The sequence below is a fragment of the Narcine bancroftii genome, chromosome 8 (assembly GCF_036971445.1).
Source record: "Narcine bancroftii isolate sNarBan1 chromosome 8, sNarBan1.hap1, whole genome shotgun sequence".
In the NCBI taxonomy this organism is placed as follows: Eukaryota; Metazoa; Chordata; class Chondrichthyes; order Torpediniformes; family Narcinidae; genus Narcine; species Narcine bancroftii.
In genome coordinates, this window is record NC_091476.1 from 14,881,388 (window position 1) to 14,902,044 (window position 20,657).

The 20,657-nt window shown below is 40.3% G+C and overlaps 1 long non-coding RNA gene across 2 annotated transcripts in view; it reads left to right on the forward strand.

Annotated features, from left to right (window-relative positions):
- LOC138741669 (uncharacterized) overlaps positions 1–4,698 on the forward strand; it is a 37,815-nt gene extending 33,117 nt beyond the window's left edge. Inside the window, exons 3-4 of one of the 2 annotated variants that reach the window (XR_011343651.1) lie at positions 3,531–3,737; positions 4,581–4,698. This is a non-coding gene — a long non-coding RNA (uncharacterized lncRNA). The remainder of the gene's footprint in view (positions 1–3,530; positions 3,738–4,580) is intronic. The other variant, XR_011343652.1, reaches the window with a different exon arrangement.
- The last annotated feature ends 15,959 nt before the right edge of the window (positions 4,699–20,657 follow it).

Genomic DNA, 20,657 nt, shown 5'->3' on the forward strand with positions numbered 1-20,657 from the left:
GAAACAAAAGGATTGGGAAAACTTTAAAAGGCAACAAAGGAGAACTAAATGAGAAATAAAGTAAGGAAAGAAAGATTATGAAGGTAAATTAGCACAAAATATAAAAGCACTGCAAAAAAAAATGTATAAATATATAAAACAGATGAGTGTGGCTGGAGTCAACATAGCTCCCTTGGAAGATGTGAAAGGGAGATTGATATTGAGTAATGAGGAAATGGCCAAGGCATTGAACAAGTATTTTATGTCAGTCTTCACAGTCGAAGACATGTCCAGCATGCCAGAGTGCTGATAGGAATGGGAAGGGGGGTGAGGTGAGAGCCTCAATAAAATAATTGTTACGAAAGAGATAGTGATGAGCAAACTAATGGGATGAAAGTGGACGAATCCCCTGGTCCTGATGGGATGCACCTCAGGGTAGTGAAGGAAATGGCAGGAGTTATAGTTGATGGGTTGGTAGTCATTTATCAAAATACTCTGGGCAGGTCCCAGCAGATTGGAAGACAGCAAATGTCATGCCACTTTTTAAGAAGGGATGGAGGCAGATGACAGGTAACTATCAGCCAGTTAGCTTAACGTCTGTAGTCAGGAAAATCCTTGAAGCTGTCATTAAGGATGAAATAGCGAGACATTTAGAACAAAGGGGTTCCATCAGGCAGACGCAGTATAGATCCATAAAGAGCAGGTTTAACAAACTTGCTGGAGTTCTTTGAGGATATAATAGGTGCGGTTGATAGAGGGGGAACAGGTTGATGTTGTATATTTGGATTTCCAGAAGGCGTTTAATAAGGTGCGACACAAGAGACTTATCAAATAGATGCAGATGAATGGATTTGAGGGAAGTATATTGGTATGGATTGAGGATTGGTTAACTGACAGAAGGCAGAGAGTTGGGATAAATGGGTGTTTTTCAGATTGGCTGGGTCTGCAGCTGTTCATCATTTACATTGATGATGTGGAAGAGGGGACAGAGTGTTGTGTAGCCAAGTTTGCGGATGACACTAAATTAAGTGGAAAAGCAAATTGTACAAATGATGTGGAGAGGCTGCAGCAGGATATAATTACGTTTGGTGAGTGGGCAAAGGTCTGGCAGATGGAGTACAACGTTAGTAAATGGAAGGTCATCCACTTTGGTAGGAAAAATAGAAGAGCAGATTATTATTTAAATGGTGAAAAACTGCAGAAGGACTTGGAAGTACTTGTATATGAATCACAAAACATTGGGTTGCAGGTACAACAAGTTCTTAAGAGGGTAAATGGAATGTTGACCTTCATCACTAGAGGAATTGAATTCAAGAGCAGGGAGGTCATGCTGTAACTATACAATGTACTGGTGAGGCCATGCCTGGAGTTCTTTGTGCAGTCTGGTCTCCATACTTGAGAAAGGATATTACTGGCCTTGGAGGCAGTCCAGAGGAGGTCACCAGGTTGATCCCAGAGATGAAGGGGGTTGAGCTATGAGGAGAGACTAAATTGTCTGATATTATACTCAATTGAATTCAGAATAATGAGAGGAGATCTTATAGAAACATATACAATTATGAAAGGGATAGATAAGATAGAGATAGGAACATTTTTTTCACTGATATATGAGACCAGAACTAGGGGACATGGCCTCAAGATTCAGGAGGAGTAGATTTAAGATGGAAATTAGGAAAAACTGTTTTTCCCAGTGAATAGTGAATCTATGGAATTCTCTTCCCAGGGAACCAGTTGAGGCTACTTCATTAAACATATTTAAAGTTGACTTAGATTTTTACATAAAATAGGAATTAAGTGATATGGGGAAAAGGCAGGTAGGTGGAGTTGAGTTAATGATCAGATCATCCATGATCTTTTTGAAGGGTGGAGCAGGCTCAATGGGCAGGCTCCAATTTCAATTTCTTATGATCTAAGAACTTTCTGAGCAATCACAAAGGAACAGAAGTGGGCCATTCGGCCCATCGAGTCTGCTCCACAAATCCACCCTGATCAAAGTTATTCTCACATCTAGTTTCAAATACTGGACTTTCCCCCATATCCCTTGATACCCTGACTAACTAGATACCTATCAATCTCCCCCAATGATCCAGCCTCCACAACTGTATGGGGCAATGAATTCCACAAATCCACGACTCTCTGGCGAAAGAAATTTCTCCTCATCTGTTTTAAATGTGTATCTTCTAATTCAAAAATTGTGCCCTCTTGTCCTACATTCACCCACCAAGGGAAACATCTTATTCACATCTACTCTGTCCATTCCTTTCAGCATTCAAAATGTTTCTATGAGATCCCCTCTCATTCTTCTGCTCTCCAATGAGTCCAAGAGCCTGTAAACATTCCTCATATGTTAGCCCTTGCATTCCAGAAACATCCTGGTAAATCTTCTCTGAACTCTCTCCAACATTATTTCATTCCTTCTAAGTTAAGGGGCTCAAAACTGCACACAGTCCTCCAAATGAGGTCTCACCAGTGCCCCAAAGAGCTCCTTATTCTTATGCTATCTGCAATTTCTTACAGATACCATTTAACATGGTTATAACATTGACACATTTCTTCAGTGAAGGCTGACAACGAATAATATTCAGAATATAATCTGAGTTGCCAGCCCAATGTTTATGTGGATGGCAGGTTGCTCTCAACAGGATGGAAAGTTAACTTGCATCTTAAAAAGAAAGCTAATACAATATTCCAAAATGTGTGCAGTTCAGATTATGAAGGCATCGTGACTGCTTTTCAGAATTTTGACTATTGATTTGTGAAATATTGGTTCCGTGGTCAGATACCATCTATGCATTCATTAAGCATAATTTCTGCTGGTTCAAGTGTGCATGGGTTTGTTATGAGAAATCCAGAAAGACAGAATCAGTAAATCCTTCTGAAAGCTAATTGATTCATTAAAATGCAACAGCAATCAATAGTGTTAAGACAATGCACTCAAAAGTAAACTTCTCTCTACTGAAAGCATAATCATCCACGTAGAGCAAAATATCACGTGGGAAACAATAGCCTTGAGGTTCACAGAGGGAAAGAAAAGGATGATAACCAATAAAGAATGCAGCAAGGTTGGATTTGAGGTGAAAACAAAACCCAGAATAGGACCACTATTTTTTTTTTCAGCATTTATTTTGTTCCGAATGCTGCCTGAAAGCCAGCTATGTAATTGGATGAACTTGAGGCTGAGAGGAAACATCAATGTCAGTACTTTGCAATGATGGATCTCTGGAGATAGTGTATACAGTAGATTCATAGAGAACTGAAACAGACCCTTTGGTCTATTGTGTCCATACCAGCAACTTTCTGTTCCAACATTTAGCCCATGGCCTTCTATGCAATGACATTTTCAGTACTCATCAAACTACCTGATTGTTGTCAGAGTACCTGTTTCTACCAATCCCTCCTGCAGTTTGTTCCAGATTCCAACCATTCTCTCCAATTCACTCCAGATGTTTTAAACCTTGCTGTAGGCACCTAACCAGATGGTGAGGTTTTTTTTTGTCATTGTTGCTGTCTGTACTATGTATGCCACACATTATTTTGTTTTCCTCAATCAGGCCTTCTTTTAGCTTTCTTTGGGTCTGAGGAAAAGGAAGTCAATCCAGACGGAAATGCTCTTACCCAACATGCTAGTGAATTGTGACTGAATTCTCTCCAGTGCAACTATACCATTCCAAGCATTCAGAAAGAGAAAAGATTGGCAACTGGAATTTGAGGACACTTTGTTGTTGGAGGATAAGAGATCAGATGAATGGCATAGAAAGGTAAATCAGTCATCATAATTGTCATGGGAATGGAGTATTATCATGTGCAGGGGGACAGGAAAGGCTGTTAAATCTATTTTCCTTGATTTTTTTTTCCCAGTTGCTTGAATTCTGGATAACAGGTGTTTTACTGTACAACCAAATGAAACAGTTCTCTGGTCCCTGGTGCAAAAAGATGCAAACACACATCCAGGCATAAGACAAATACAGACAAATGATGATAGACAAATGCACTAAGTCTACATGATATAAAATAAATAAACTCTACATTATGATGTAGAGTTATTAGCCATTGGAGTGAAAATTAGATCAGCCACTGTAATAGGGCCACACATTGATCTTCTTGGTAGTGGAGAAGCTACAAGGTAGTTTAATTGTGAGGGTGTAATCAGCCATTGCAAAAAGTAGAGAATTCAACCATGATAGTGGAGCATCATTGGGCCTTCAAGGATCTGAGGAGAGAACAGCTACTGTGACTGCAGGCAGAAATCACCTTTTATCATGGACTGCCAAGGGTGGCGAGGGGCAGCACAGAGATCACCCTTTGCAATAAGCAACTGAAATGCTCCAAGCATTGGGGCAGATCTCAAGAGTCGAAGGACAATCAGGGTTGCTCTTGATAAGTGAACGTGCAAAGGAATCATTTGGGGTGCATTGAGTTAGAAAAGGCATTTAACTGATGGAGTCACCAACTCTCTCCAGTCTCATCTTCCCCACTATTCTGCAAACACTTGATCTGCCCAAATACTGAGAGTCTCGGAAGCAACAAAGGTAAACCTGATTCCTGTTGTATTGTGGAAAACTAATTTAATTACATGAAATAATTATTCTGCCTCTTCACAGAAGGATATTAAACATCAGCTTTGAGGCTCAAGATAACCTCGAGGAACACCTCATCATCTTTAGATCAACTTGGATCAGCCTTCAGTGAATAATGAGTTCAATGGAATGCAATAAATACAACTACCATTTAAAAAATGGCAACTGTTTTTAATGCTTCTGCTGTTCACATTTATATCATCCCTAGACCCAGCTTTTGTTTTTTTTAACTTGCCCTGTTAACATCCCCTTCTATCTCCACGGTTCATTTGATCACAATTTTTCCTGACGTCTCTGACATCATAATTTCCTTTCTGACCCTAAAGCCATGATCTTATTAAGCCTGATGCCCCTTCCAATAACCCCTTTGGCTTTCTCTTGCTTTACAAATTTTTAAATGCAATTTTTAGAAATCTGAAGTGAACAGAAAGGGTACTGGAAACAAAAGCAGGGCAAGGCAATGTCTTATTTTTTAGACATACAGCATAGTAACAAGCCATTTCGGCCCACAAGTCCATGCCTCCCAATTTCTTTCAATTGACCTACACCCCCGGTATGTTTTTGTGCAAAGAATGTTGGAATTAACATAAAACATCATCAAAATGGATCCTATTTTGAGCTGCTTCTGTGTTTTCTTGTTCTTTCCTTCCTCTCACTTTTCCATGCTCTTTGTGCTAAAAATCAATTCCAATTATAATGCCTCCCAGCTTTGATGAAGGTTCACCAACATGAATCATTGGGCTAAGAACGTATGCCCCAGCAGTGATGAGCTGCACTGAAACCAAACATGTCAGGAAACCTCACCTTTAGCTTGCACAGCTCACCTTGAACAGTCAGTTCCAACAGTTTTGGAAAGGCCCTGCAAGGTAAATGCTGTCATATGGAGATGGGAATGAGGAGGGGGGGGAAACCAGCTATCCATCCCCATAAAGCTGCTGAAAGAACTTGGATTGGTGGCTTTGCAATTCCTACCCAACTCACTTGCTCCCAGAGCTGACATTCTGAAATATTAAAGCTGTTAAAGATTATGAAAAAAAATGTAAAAAACATTGGAAAAAAAAACAAAAAGATTGGCAACATTGAAATAAATAATAGTAGAAAATCTAAAAATAGAGACACTAACCTTAGTTCCTTGCAGCTACTTGCTTCCATGGAAACTTTAATGGAAAAGAGCCCTTGCACCAGGTGTTCACATCAATGCAGATGGTTGAACAGACGTGCCCACAATAATAGTGAATCTACACAACCGTGGCTTCCATGAAAACATTGCAATAACCTGCCTCAGTTTTGCCTTTCCACTTGGAAAACATACAGCCCTGAACATGTCATTGGCTTTCTCTATTGAGACAGTTTATTCTGCTGAGCATTTGGAGCACTCTTTTTGTCCTTTAATTTCAACTTCCAGCATTAACGTTCATCCCGTCACAATAGGTTTGGATCATACACCATAGTTATTAAATAGTTACTGCCAGAATATCTATTTCAGTCTTTCTAAGCATGGCCTGATGACAGCTAGTTCATGTGCAAATTTACATTTGAGTTTCAATATGCAGGATACTACAGTGCTATTGATAAGGGTGAAGTTGACTTAATCTTCAGTCATCCTCTTGTCCACTTGCCATCTCACTAAAGTAAACAAGTTCCTCTTTCATTTTCTTCAGTCTTTGGCCTATCCTTTAATTAAGTTCAGAACCAGATAGTATCTATAGATGAGCTTGTTCCCAGAGAATACAGGTGGAATCTGTCTTTAATAAAAGATAATACAGAAGAAAGAAATGAATCTTCTACTTGCCTTTGTGTGCTGTACTTTATTTGACTGGAATCAGTCTTCTATAGCTATCTGGAATAATAAGCCTGTCACACTGTGATGGCATTTGTTAAATTATTACAAACCACGATACCACCATTCGGGATTTTAAAGATGTAGCATCTCACTTTAGGATGACCTTCCACTCCATGGAAAGAGTCAAATGAATAGAAATCCCATGGCTTACCCTAGTTTTCTGCCTACGTTTCTCTTTTATGATTTCTTTTCCGCATAGTACTGTGCCCCTCGCACACAGAGTACACATTATAATGGGTCATACTGTATACTTGCACTGAACACACAGTGTGAGTTGCATGCAAGAAATCAGGTCTGAACAGCAGGAAGGAGCTCGTTATCATGACTGGTTAATTGTCTTTGAATAAGCTGGAGGTGAGATGTTGCATGCTGGAGGTACGAGTGCTACTGATTATTCACTAGTAGCCGCTTGTAATTATTGCAGTCTGACTAGGTCAACTAGCAGGAGAAAGGAAGGTTTCCTTGCAAGAGGAGGCTGAAGGAGTCTCCTGAAAGTCTTCTGGATCAAGATCAGAATTTATTGTCATGAACAAGTCACAAAATTTGAAGCAGCAAAATCACAGAGCAAAGATTCATATTCAAACAAACTACCTTACAAAAATAAATAAAGATAGTTCACAAAATGTCAAGGAAAGGCAATGTCTTTGGTTCATTGATCAATCAGGAATCTGATGGCAGTGAGAAATAACTGTCCTTGTGCCGCTGAGCGCTTGTCTTCAGGTTCCTGTACCTTTTTCCCAATGGTAGCAGAGTGAAGAGGGCATGGCTTGGGTAGTGGGGCTGCTTGAGGATAGAGGCTCCTTGAGGATAGAGGCTGCTTTCTTAAGACATTGCATCTTGTCAATGTCCTCCATGGAGTGAAGTCTGTTGCCCGTGATGTTGCAGGCTGAATTAACAACCCTCTAGAGATTTTTCTTGTCCTGACCATTGGCACCTTCATACCAGACAGTGATGCAACCAGCCAAAATGTTCTCCATGTTACACCTGTAGAAGTTTCAAGAGTCTTCACTGACATACCAAATCTCCTCAAACACCTAATGAAGAATAGCTGTTGGTGAGCCTTCCTCATGATTGCATCAACATGGATGCTCCAGGACAGATCCTTGGAGATGTTAACACCCAGAAATTTTAAGTTCTTGACCCTCTCCATTCCTGAGCCCTCGATGAGGACTGGATCATGTTCTCCTGACTTTCTCCTGAAGTTCACAATCATCTCCATGGATTTGCTAAAGTTGTGAAAGGATGTTGGTATGACACCACTCAACAAGCTGATCTATTTCCCTCCTGTAGCTTCCTCATTGCTGCTTGTAATTCTGCCGACAACCCTGGCGTCATCAGCAAATTTGTAGATAGCATTGGAATTGAGTATTGCTTCTTCTCCAAAATGAAATGTTTGGAAGAAAAGATGTTTCAAGAAAATAATTACTGAGATCGCCACTTGTTGCAAGTAGAGCACGAGCAAAAGCCCCCACACCTGAGTCATTGCTTTTGGAGATGAAGCTCAGAGTGGTCCTCAACATTCCAGAGAAACACCAAATTGCAGATGCTGGCATCTTGAGCAAACAATCAGCTGTTGCTGGAACTCAGAGGATCAGGGAGCATTCATGGGCAGAAATGGTCAAGATTTTGAGTAAAAACACCATGCTGGAGAAACTCAGCAGGTCAAACAGTGTTCTTTATATCGCAAAGATAAAGATACATAACCATTGTATCAGGCTTGAGCCTTTCATCAAGGTTTGAAAAAAAATGTAGGCAGGTGCCAGGTGCTCTGCCTCAAAATGAAAGAGTCCAAGAAGCCACTCTGCATTTGCTCTGGCCACTGCAAAGGAAGTAATTTGCCACATTCTTAAACTTTTGCATTCTTTACAGTGACTATTCCCTGAAGTGTAGAAGAATGAGGGGAGATTTGATAGAGGTATTTAAAATTATGATGGGACAGACAGAGTAAATGGAGTTAATGTAGATAGCTTTTTTTTCCCCTACTGAGGGCAAGTGAGATATAAACCAAAGGATGTGGGTTAAGAGTGAAAGGGGAAATGTTTTGGGGGTACATGAGGGGGAGCTGCTTCACACAGAGAGTTGTGGGACTGTGGAAAGAGCTTCCAGTTCAAGTGGTGAATGTGGACTCAATTTTAACATTTAAGAAGAATTTGGACAGTTACACCAATGGGAGAGATGTCGAGGGCTTTGTGCTAGTCATTTTGACGAGGCAACAAAAATGGTTCAGCACAGACTAAAAGGGCCAAAGGGGCCTGTTTCTGTGTTGTACTGTTCTTTGGTTCTATGATATTTCTACTGTGGTCCTGGGAGAAAGTATTAAGATTGAGGTCGAACAAGTATGAAGGAATAGGAATATATTTCCAAATCAGGACAGTATGTGACATGGAGGGGAAGATGCAGATAATAGTGTTTCTCTGTGTCTTTCATCTGATTGATAGAGGTTAGGGATTTGGAAGGTGCTGGCAGAGTAACGAGGTAATCAACAGCAGTGCATTTTGTGCCTGATATAGGCTGTAGCTGCTCAACTCTGGTCAATGTGTTTCGTGACTTTAAGATATAATCAATCAGAAGTCATTTAATTGTCAAAAATTCGAATGGAGTTGAAAGCAGAAAGATTTATTTCAAGCACACATGAATTTTAAAACTTTCCAGTAATAGCATTTATGTTGAAGGTAGATGGCTTATACGAGATCCAGCAGTAAAGCACATCGTTTAGGAACTGTTATAAAGTGTGTCAAAGGATTCATAATTATGACTCAACTCTGAACACGACCAGTTGCTATTCAGTCCCTTCAGGACAAAAATACCCCTGTAAAAATGATGCTTTACCATGAACCTTAGAGACATGGAGTCATATCATTTTACAGCATGGAAAAAGACCCTTGAGCCCAATAATATTCTTGCCACCCATTGTACCTAAGTCTACAAATCCCAATCTGTCCATTTCAAGTCCACAGCTTTCTGTGTCTTGGCAATTCAAGTAGTCACCTGGATGCTTCTTAAATATTGTGACAGTATTTCCCTCCTGAACTGGTCATTCTATACATTCTGTGGAATATGTTGTCCATTAAAAATCTTTTATAATTTGTCAAATTTATAGCGATCATCAAAGACTCAGGATACTGGTGGACATTTTTAGTATTTCTGTGCAAAATTTGATCTTCTTTGGAACAAAAAGGATGTACCTGTATGGATGAATTGCAGCAAAGATTCATCAGGCTGGTTGCTTGCACGGTGGATTAGTCATTTGAAGAAAGATGAAATAGTGTCAATAAGATGAGAAATATGCAGAATTCTTTTAGATTTCAAGAGGCTTCCATATCTGTGGAATATAGAACAGGGTTGGGGTGGGATTACAATCTCAAAACAAGAGGAAGGCATGCAGGCTAGAAATAAGATGTTTCTTTCAAATGTGGTGGATCCTTGGAATTCCTTATCACTGTAGGTCACGAAGGCTTATTCATTAATTACATTTTAAGATTCCTTTATTGTCATCTAATCAAAACAGGTGCAATATTACACAAAATTGACTTTACTGTGCCGTAAGGCAGACAAAGATTTGCGATCGGCAGAAATTCGCCCGGTGCCCCTTACAATCGGAGAAAGAGAAGCAAAAGAGAGTCTCTCTCAGAGTCACCGAGTATCCATGGGACTCACCTTTTTGCACTCCCGCAGCCTCTGCTGCCACACAGACTTTAGTCCAAGTCATCAACAACCCGAGCTCCAAATCCAAACCTCTGACGTGATCAGGAAGACTTCAGCACCTGCGGCACCTTCTTGCATCCCGGGTTCCAATGCCTGGTACCCCTTCAGCCAGACTTGAGGCAGTCTCCAGCCTGGTGTGAGCCCTTTGACCACAGTCTCCAGCATGGGTTCCTCACCTCGAGTCACCAACATCTTGCCGGCTGTGTGTTTTTCAGCCGCAGAGTTCCTCACTGGTCCACCGCCATGGTCACTGTCCCGTAGTGTCATCTCCTCTGCTTCTCCTTCTCATGGGATCACCATTTTCTGGTGATCTAAGCCATTCCTTTGCTTCCACAGAATCTGTACTCAGACCAAGAGGTAGAATACTGCAGAAGAGCGCTGTATCTCCTCTTTTCACTCTCTGCAGGTCTGCACCAGTGGCAGTGCCACTATTGAAGCAGATCCTACAGCGTCACCATTTTTAAAAACAGATATTAATAGATCAGATTACTGAAAATATCAAGCAATATTGAGTAAGAGAGGAAAATAGTGTTGAGATGGATGATTGGCAATGGTTTTGTTGAAAGATAAAGTGGTCTCAAAAGTCTAAGTAGTCTTTTCCTGCTCTTATTTCCCATATTAGAACATTACAGGCCCTTCAGCCCAAAATGTTGTGCCAACCTATACACCTACCAAAAAAAAAATCTAAATCCTCCCAACCTCGTAAACCTCTGTTTTACTTTCATCCTCTGGTGTTTGCTTCTCCCACCCTTGGAAAAAGATGCAGGGTATCTATGCCTACTTAATCTTGTTGACCTCTGTTGTCACCCCTCATCCTTCTTTGCACCAAAGAGAAAACCCCTAGCTCTCCTAACCTCACACATCCAATTGAACTCCATCTACCATTTTCAGCCCAACTCTGCATCCTATCTATATCCATTGTAACCTACAACAACCTTCAACACTTAGCCACAATACCTCCAACCTTTATATCATCTGCAAACTTACTGACCCTTCATCCAGGTCATTTGTAAATATTACAAAGACCAGGGGTACCAGAATAAATCCCTGCAGAACTCCATTAGTCACTGACCTCCAGGCAGAATACTTTCCATCTTCTACTACTTTCTGCTTTCTACAAGCAAACCAATTCTGAATCCACACTGTCAAGTTTCCATGGATCCCATGCCTCATAGCTTTCTGAACGAGCCTCCTATGGGGAACCTTTCAAATGCCTAACTAAAATCCATGCACAATACTTCTACCACCCAACCTTCATCAATTTATTTTGTTGCCTCCTCAAAAAATTCAATCTGGATCGAGAAGCACCGCCTTCCCCTCAGAAAGCCATGCTGACTATCCCTGAGAAGACCCTACCTCTCTAAACACTCATAATCCTGTCCTTAAGAATCCTCTCCAGTAGTTTGCCCACCACTGATGTATGACTCACTGGTCTATAATTCCCAGAATTCTCCCTATTATTTTTTTTAGAAAAGGGGATCACATTTCTCATTCTCCAATCCTTCGGCACCTCTCCCGTGGCCAAGGAGGACACTAAGTCATTGCCAATGCAGCAGCAATCTTTTCCTTCCTTTCCCACAGCAACTTGGTGTATATCTCGTCCATTCGCAGGAATATCAATCCTTTGTTTTTAAAGAAGATCCACCACTTCCCTTTCTTAATCTCAACATGATTCAGCACATATGTTTATTCTACTCTGACACTTCTTTGACCAAGGTCCTTTCCTCTGGTGAATACTGAACCAGTATTCATTTAGGACCTTCCCATCCTCCTCTGCCTCCAGGCACGTTGCCCCTTTTATCCTTAAGTCCCCCTACCTCCAGTTAAGAAGCCAATTCTGGCCACTTAAGCACACACCACCCAATTGCACCCAAATTAACCGACAACTTGTATGCTTTTGGAAGGTGGGAGGAAGCTGGAGCACCCAGGGAAAACCCACACAGATATAGGGAGAATGTACAAACTCCTGACAGACAGAACCGGAATTGAGCCCAGGTCGCTGGCGCTGTAATAGTGTTGCACTAACTGGTTTGCTGACCAGGTACATGATACACTTTACAAAATCTTTTTATAACTATGTTCTAGATCTGTATTTTGATCTAATTCTATCCAATTAATGCCAAAAGTGCACACAATTGATTTTTAATCTGTTCTTCCAACAATCTGCATCACTTGTTGGGTGTATCTGCCAGAAGTGCAAAGCTTCACTGGCCGATTTAACTTGCTCTATGCAAATAAACTGGCACGGAAATAAGACCAATTATTTCATGCTGTGTGATTGAGCGTAAAGTTTGGATAAAGTTGAACTTTGTGAAGATCATCTCTGAGTCATTTTGCATCACTCTGGATATTCAACTAGGCACTTCCTGGCCTGAGTCATGAATCTGTTTTTCGCATGGATTCAGCGACATGCATACATCAAAAGCATCATTCTCCATGAAGCATCACTGGTGAATCTGCTTTACACTGTCTTTAACTCTCAAGAGAAAACAACACACTTTATATCCTCTTGAACTATAGTTGACTTTTAATCTGACAGGTATTATTTGCCGCAATTAAATCTTCAGTGCTAACTTTATATAATTTCAGTTTTCAGACTGGTGAAGAACCATGTTCTTCCTCTTCCATCACATTTGGGAACAATGAAAAAGCAGGAGGCAAATGCAAAGCAAAGAACAAAATGATATTACAAAGGATAAATAAAGGTTGCTCTGGACAAGGGATTTCTCAGTTCTTGCAATTGATTGACAAATGGATGATCATAATGTTGAATTCAGCGGGAAGCAGACTTAAAATGAATGGGATAGGAATAGCTGCTACAAGTTTAGTCAGTGAGAAAATGAAGTAACTTATTTTCAATGCCCAGTGGTGTGAAGAGGCTAGGGAAACTCTTTTCAAGTTTCCTCATGAAATCGACACACTTAAGAACAAGACTGATGCAACTTGCTCTATTTTGGCTTTGGCTTAATATTTTATCATCATATAATGTAACAGCACAGGAAACAGGCCATACAGCCCTTCAAGTTTGTGCTGACCATTATTCCACTAGTCCCATGGACCTGCATCATCTCTCACACTTTGAATTGATTCAATAATAGTCATTCCCCCACCCCCTACTTAAGTTTGAATATTTAACTTCGTCACACAAATTTATAAGACGCACTTGTCAAGTCAAGTTTATTGTCCTCTGATTGCGCAAGTACAACCCGACGAAATAGTATTCTCTTCTTCTTGGTGCAAAGCATGCAGACACACAATCAGATATAACACACATAAAACAAATAATACATATGCAGGACAAGTATTCATATATACAAATAAATAATGAATAATGTTTCATGAATATGAGCATCTCAGATGGTTAGTGTCAGCATTTCCTTTGGTCGTTCAGCATTCTCACTGCCCGTGGGAAGAAGCTGTTCCTCAGCCTGGTGGGGCTGGCTCTGATCCTCCTGTATCTCTTCCCCCGACAGGAGTAGCTGAAAGATGCTGTGTGCGGGGTGAGAATGAAAATCACATACATGGGTCTAAAAACGGTCATTATCTTATCACTTTGTTCCATGGTAGTTTCCTTGGGAAACTGGTACAGCCAATTAATACCAAGGGAAACTAATCCTTCCATTTAAAAACAAACTTTTAAGGTTTGATAATATTTGAAGTAATAAGAATTTGACACAAAAGATCCAAAAACTATCATCAGAATAGAAAATCTTCACTCTCATAAGGACAGGAAATATTCACTTGCATTGCAATAAATACAGATAGATGTAAGTTTTAAAATAGTTAAGTCTAAAGGCAAACACATTTCAAGGGCTTGTACGGCATAAGCATTTTAATCATGGCAGAATTCCAATATAAGATGTTGTTCTTGGCCCCTTGGGAATGATGGTAGATATTTTTTTGAGCTGGGAGGCATCATTTTCTTAACTACTATGTGATGATTAATGTCCAACACGCAGCGCGGTGTACATTAGAAGTAGTGTTCCATTTTTCATTTTACAAGGGAGTCAGTCAGGATTTCTCCTGATTATGAACCCTGAGAAATGTCACTCCTGGGCACACATAACCAATGTCATGGATGAGATTATGGCAGGCTTGGCCAAACAATATTCAATGCAGAGGGGATATTTGATTTCCTGGTGACAATTCCAGACACTGGAGAAATAAGTTCCAAGGTCAGGCTTCAGATAGCGTTGATACAGTGTCCCCTTAAGATGTGAACCAATCAAGATAATCACCATCAGCTGTGGTTATTTCTTCATAGTAATTCCTTACTGACGGTAAACAGTAATTGCTTTAGTCGATATTGATTAGATAAAATTTATAATAATCAGGATTTTTGACAAATTCTGTTAAATTACTCAAATAATATATGAGAAAGATGTGTAATGAATTTGAATTCTTTCATCTGGATTAAACTTATTCAATGGCTGTAACCATCCAAATATATGACAATTATTTCACAGTCCTCAATGTGGATGAGGATCTGCACTTTAGAATTACTCAGATATATGAGAAGGGCACCATAAAAAATGCTAAGGTGTCCCAATAGTATTATGCAAGGTCTGTGGTGCTTTATTCGGGTGACTTAGAAAAAACCAATTTCCTTGGGAGTGTAACTAGTTGTTTATCTAACCCAGAAATGCATAATACTGACAACAGAGGGCACATTTAAGGGACACTCCTAACTGCCAGGTGAGGATGCCGATCAGAAATTGGGAACAGGTGCCACATTTTTCTAAATGTTTTATGGAAGAATGTGGTTTTAAATGTGCCTGCTTCCTTGATGTTGACTGACTATCATGTTAAAATGGACCTACACACACTTGTGATTAAGATGCCATCCAATGGAAGAGTTGATTTGATGCCAGGACAGTCATTTTGTTGCTGTGTGCTTCAGCCAATCCTTTCTCTGAAACCCAGACATCTGAACTTGCATTGTGAAGCAAAAAAGATGCCCATCGTTTATAGACAAGGATCATTAACTGATCAATGATTTTTGTCTTGGTTTCGATAAATTTTACAGGGATTGGGGAAGCAGCTTGAAAATTGCGTTTGTCCGACTTACGCACTTCTCTACAAATCAGTTCATCACAGTTGCAAAAGTCTGGAAGAGTGCATGACAGTGGGGATGAGCAAACTCCATGCAGCAGGATGTCCTGCCAAAACAGGAGAAGGAGAAGAAGTTTTCAACAAAACATTTCACCCAAAAATGATGGAGTTGTCACAGAGGTGTTTTCAGATAGTCTTTGAAGTGCATGCCAATGAGTGTTTATGTCATAGATCATTCACTGTAAACTGAACATCTTTATAAAGAGCCAAATAAGACAATCTTGCATGTTCAGAGGGAGAAAGAATAGTTGGATTTTACTTTGGTAACGTTCTGGGTCTGAGGTTGGCAATGAAAATGTATTTTGGAAGTAACTAATGATGATCACTGAGGATTAAATGCCTCTTGAAATGTATTTGCAGCTAAAATACTTCAGGAGCGGCTGGATGAATTTCTGGATTGATGGGAAATGCCCTGCAAATGGTCATTGTCACATTTCACTCCATTCATTACTTGTTTTAAATTATGTATCGTTGAAATAAACAGCACAATGCAATTGGCTTTCTCAGTTTTTGGCATCTTGGGATGTTCAAAGAGCACTTTGTTGCATGCACCTCAGTGAGGGATTGGGTGCTTATTTAACTTCTCAAACCCCGACTAAAATCTAATTTAGGATGTGAAATGGAAGATTAGAGTTCAAGACTCTCTCAGCTTCAGATAATCCAGTCTCAATACTGGCCACAGATAAGCTGAGGTCATTCTGATAATGGCCAATGCTCTTTTTTCCATGGGAGTTAGAACATGAAGAACACTTTAATGTGCTGCTGCTACCCCTCTCACTTGCCACCATGTCCAGGAAAAGAGAGCTTGTATCAGGGAATGCAATAAGGTCTCCTTATGCCATTCAACAGTAGGTGTGTGAGCATGCTTGAAAAAGAGAGTGTGAGGCCTGTAGCAGCGTAGGAGGACAAGGTTAAATTTTAGGTATATCATTTGATTTATAAAGATTATTGGTTATTAAGGGGGTGCAGAAATTGAATAGTATGTTAGATTTATGATACTGTAACCTTCACTGATTTTGACCACATATGAAACTCCTTGCAGTGCCAAACCTAGACCTCAGGGCTTCACCTAGTGTTAGTTTCCATCAACGTCAAAGACATAACCATGTTGGTAGTGGTGATCTTTCTTACTTCTGAAAAACCTTCAAGACAACTGTCAAAAAACTTAGAGCCCAATCAATTCCATGCTGAGTCATTCTTCAGGAGGTGAAATCCACCTGCAGAATGTCTGCCAGCTTCTATCCCAGGTTAACACATCTTCTCTTCAAAGATATGGGACACCCGTTAATTATCACAGGCTAACTTTGCCTCTTGCAGGTGAATGCAACCAATTAGCAGTGGATTCAGCGCCAAATACATTGTGTCGTCGCAAAGGGTGAAAGCACAAAGATGTTGCACCACCAGGAGTATATTCAATAAGCATGGGTCAACCACACATCATGCTCTTCACACCTATTGGTAAAAACACTGCTGCATAATAAATAATTTCCCTCAAAGAAATGAAATTTTTAGTTCAAATCCCAATGGTATAAAATTGTTTGCTCGGAAGAGTTTTATAAGTAAAAGCCACCCAGGAATCTCAACCTGGATATCTCAATTATCCAATGCAGTATAGAGGAACGGGAAGGGGTGAAATTGATGGTGGGGGGGTGTCACAAGCAAAACAAAGGATGTTATTAAAATGGAAAGAGAACACAAAAGATTTATGAGGATATTATTTGGACTGGAGGGTTTGAGTTAAAAGGAGATGCTGGATAGAATGTTTTTTTTTTCCCTGGAGCACCAAAAACTGATCTGACTGAGGTATGTGATATTTAAAAGACATTTGGACAGGTATATAGATTGGAAGGTGTAAGAGTGATTTTAGCCAAATGCAAGGAAGAAGAAAAAACTCAGATGCAATTTGATCAGCATAGACAAGTTGGGTCAAATGGCCTGCTCAATAAAATATACTGTTACTTGATATTTCTGAAACCTTCAGAAGGGCCTAAATTTAACTCTTGACAAAGTTTAGGCCCAGTGAGGCCTTAATATGTGACGGACTGCTTAACAAAAGCAGCAGGAAAATACAGAGCCCTCTATAACAACAGCACGGTTAGCATAGCGGTTAGTGCAACGACGTTACAGTGCCAGCAATCGGGACCAGGGTTAGAATTGTACACTGTCTGTAAGGAGTTTGTATGATCTCCCCATGTCTGTGTGGGTTTCCTCCGATTTTGTCCCACTGTCCAAAACATACCTGGAATGTTGGCCAATTGGATGTTATTGGGCGGCATGGGCTCATGTGCCGAAAGGGCCTGTTACTGTGCTGTATATCTAAATTTTTTTTTTTAATTGGGTTCAAAGGCACATATTTCCTTTATTTGCCCTTGTGCTACAGTTTTAAATTTGTAATCAAACAACTCATATGTGATTAAAGTGCACATTCCAGATTTTATTAAAGATTATTTGTATGCATTTTGGTTTGACCATTTGAAAATTACAGCACTTTTTATACATAGCTCCCCCATTTCAGGGCACCATAGTGTTTGGGAATTTTGGCTTCACAGGTGTTGTTATTATTCAGGTATGTTTAATTGCTTTGTTGGTGCAGGTATAAGAGAGCTAGGCTTGCTTCTAAGCTTTTGATCACCTTTAGAGACTGTAGTTGTCATTTTTCAACATGAGGACCAAAGTTGTACCAATGAAGGTCAAAAAAGCTAAAACAGAAAGAGACATCACTCAATCCTTAGGATTACCTATAACAACTGATAGAAACATCATTAAGAAGAAAGAGCATACTGGTGAGCTTAATAATTGCAAAGGGACTGGTAGGACAAAGAAGACCTCCATTGCTGATGGTGGAAGAATACTCATCATAATGAAGAAAAATCCTGAAACGTCTGTCCAACAGATCAGAAACACTATACAGGAGGTAGGTGTGGATGAGTCAATGACTACAGTTCGCAGAAGATTCCAAGAATAAAAATTCGAGACTGTGCTGCAAAATTCAAACCACTAGTTAGCCAGAGACAAGATGGTCAGATTACAGTTTGCCAAGAAGAATTTTAAATTTTTAAAATTTAGACATACAGTATGGTAACAGCTCGTTTCTGCTCACATGTCCCTGCCACCCAATTTACACCCAATTAACCTTATCCCCAGTATGTTTTGAACAGTGGGAGGAAACCAGAACACCCGGGGAAAACCCATTCAGACTTGGGGAGAATGTACAAACTCCTTACAGATAGCATGGAATTCGAACACCAGTCCCAATCACTGGTGCTGTAAAGATGTTGTGCTAACCGCTACAGCAACCATCCCACCCCAAAATTTACAAGAGCCTGTAGAATTCTGAAAGATTTTGTGGACAGATGAGACCAAGATTAACCTGTATCAGAGTGATGGCATGAGCGAAGTGTGGAAGCCTAAAGGAAATGTCCAAGATCCAAAGCATACCACATCATCTGTGAAACATGGTGGTGGAGCATTATGACCTGAGCTCGTATGGCTGGCGCACTTATTTTCATTTATGAGTTAACTGCTAATGGCAGTAGCAAAATGAATTCTTAAGTGTGTAGAAACATCTCATCTGCTCAAGTTCGAGCAAATGTGTCTAAACTTCTTGCACAGCGCTTCATCCTACAGCAAGACAATGATCCCAAACATGCTGTTCAAGCAACAAAGGAGTTTTTAAAAGCTAAAAACTGTAAATTCTCGAATGGCCAAGTCAGTCACCCTATCTAAATCCAATCGAATTTGCCTTCAACATGCTGAAGAGAAAACTTAAGGGGACAAACCCCTGAAACAAGCTGGAGCTTAAGATGGCTGCAGTAGAGACTTGGCCGAGCATCACCTGAACAGTTACTCAGCACGTGGTTATGTCAATGAATCACAGGTTTCAAGCAATCATTGCATGCAAGAGATGGGTAACAAGTGTGTGTGCAAGGATTGACAACGAGATAGACAACATACTCGCCAAGGCAAATAGCGCCTTTGGAAGACTACACAAAAGAGTCTGGAAAAACAACCAACTGAAAAACCGCACAAAGATAAGCGTATACAGAGCCGTTGTCATACCCACACTCCTGTTCGGCTCCGAATCATGGGTCCTCTACCGGTATCACCTACGACTCCTAAAACGCTTCCACCAGCGTTGTCTCCGCTCCATTCTCAACATTCATTGGAGCGATTTCATCCCTAACATCGAAGTACTCGAGATGGCAGAGGACGACAGCATTGAATCCACACTGCTGAAGATCCAACTGCGCTGGGTAGGTCACGTCTCCAGAATGGAGGACCATCCATGTTATATGTTGAGCTCTCCACTGGCCATCGTGTCAGAGGTGCACCAAAGAAGAGGTACAAGGACTGCTATATGGCGAGCTGTCCACTGGCCATCGTGTCAGAGGTGCACCAAAGAAGAGGTACAAGGACTGCCTAAAGAAATCTCTTGGTGCCTGCCACATTGACCACCGCCAGTGGGCTGATATCGCCTCCAACTGTACATCTTGGTGCCTCACAGTTCGGCGGGCAGCAACCTCCTTGGAAGAAGACCGCAGAGCCCACCTCACTGACAAAAGACAAAGGAGGAAAAACCCAACACCCAACCCCAACCAACCAATTTTCCCCTGCAACCGCTGCAACCGTACCTGCCTGTCCCGCATCTGACTTGTCAGCCACAAACGAGCCTTCAGCTGACGTGGACATTTACCCCCTCCATAAATCTTCGTCCGCGAAGCCAAGCCAAAGAAGAAGAAAATTATATATATATATATATATATATATATATATATGTGTATATACCATTGCTATGTCCCAAATATGGTGCCCTGAAATGAGGGGCTATGTATAAAAAGCACTGTAATTTCTCCATGGTCAAACCAAAATGTACATAAATACAATTTAATAAAATCTAGAATTTGCACTTTAATCACATGTGATTTGTTTGAGCACAAATTTAAAACCGTGGAGCACAGGAACAAATAAAGGAAAACTGTGTCTTTGTCCTAAACATTATGGAGTGCACTGTATTTACCTCCTACTTATCATCAATACTCTCCACTTTAACCCCAACAGAACTGAAAGAGATCTGTGAATTTGAATTTGTTACAGTTTGTTTGCAAGTATTATAATATTTTGAACATGTCTGAGCTATTCAGCTGACAACTTAACCTCATCTTTCAAAATCGCGCTAAAGTACTCCCTTGAGTTCCTTGTCTCAAGTTTTCAATTTACAAGTTCAAGCAGATATCAGACACAAGTTCAAGAAAAAAATAGCATGGTATTTTTGAAACAACTTTTGGCACTCCAAAGCATGACATCTGGTGCATGACAGATGCTTGCAAAATTGTTAGATAAATGGAGATTTAGTGCTTTGAAATAAAATGCATAAATGATGTCATCGGAGCTGACAATTTTAAAACATCATATTGATTATACTGCCGAGAATTATAGCACAG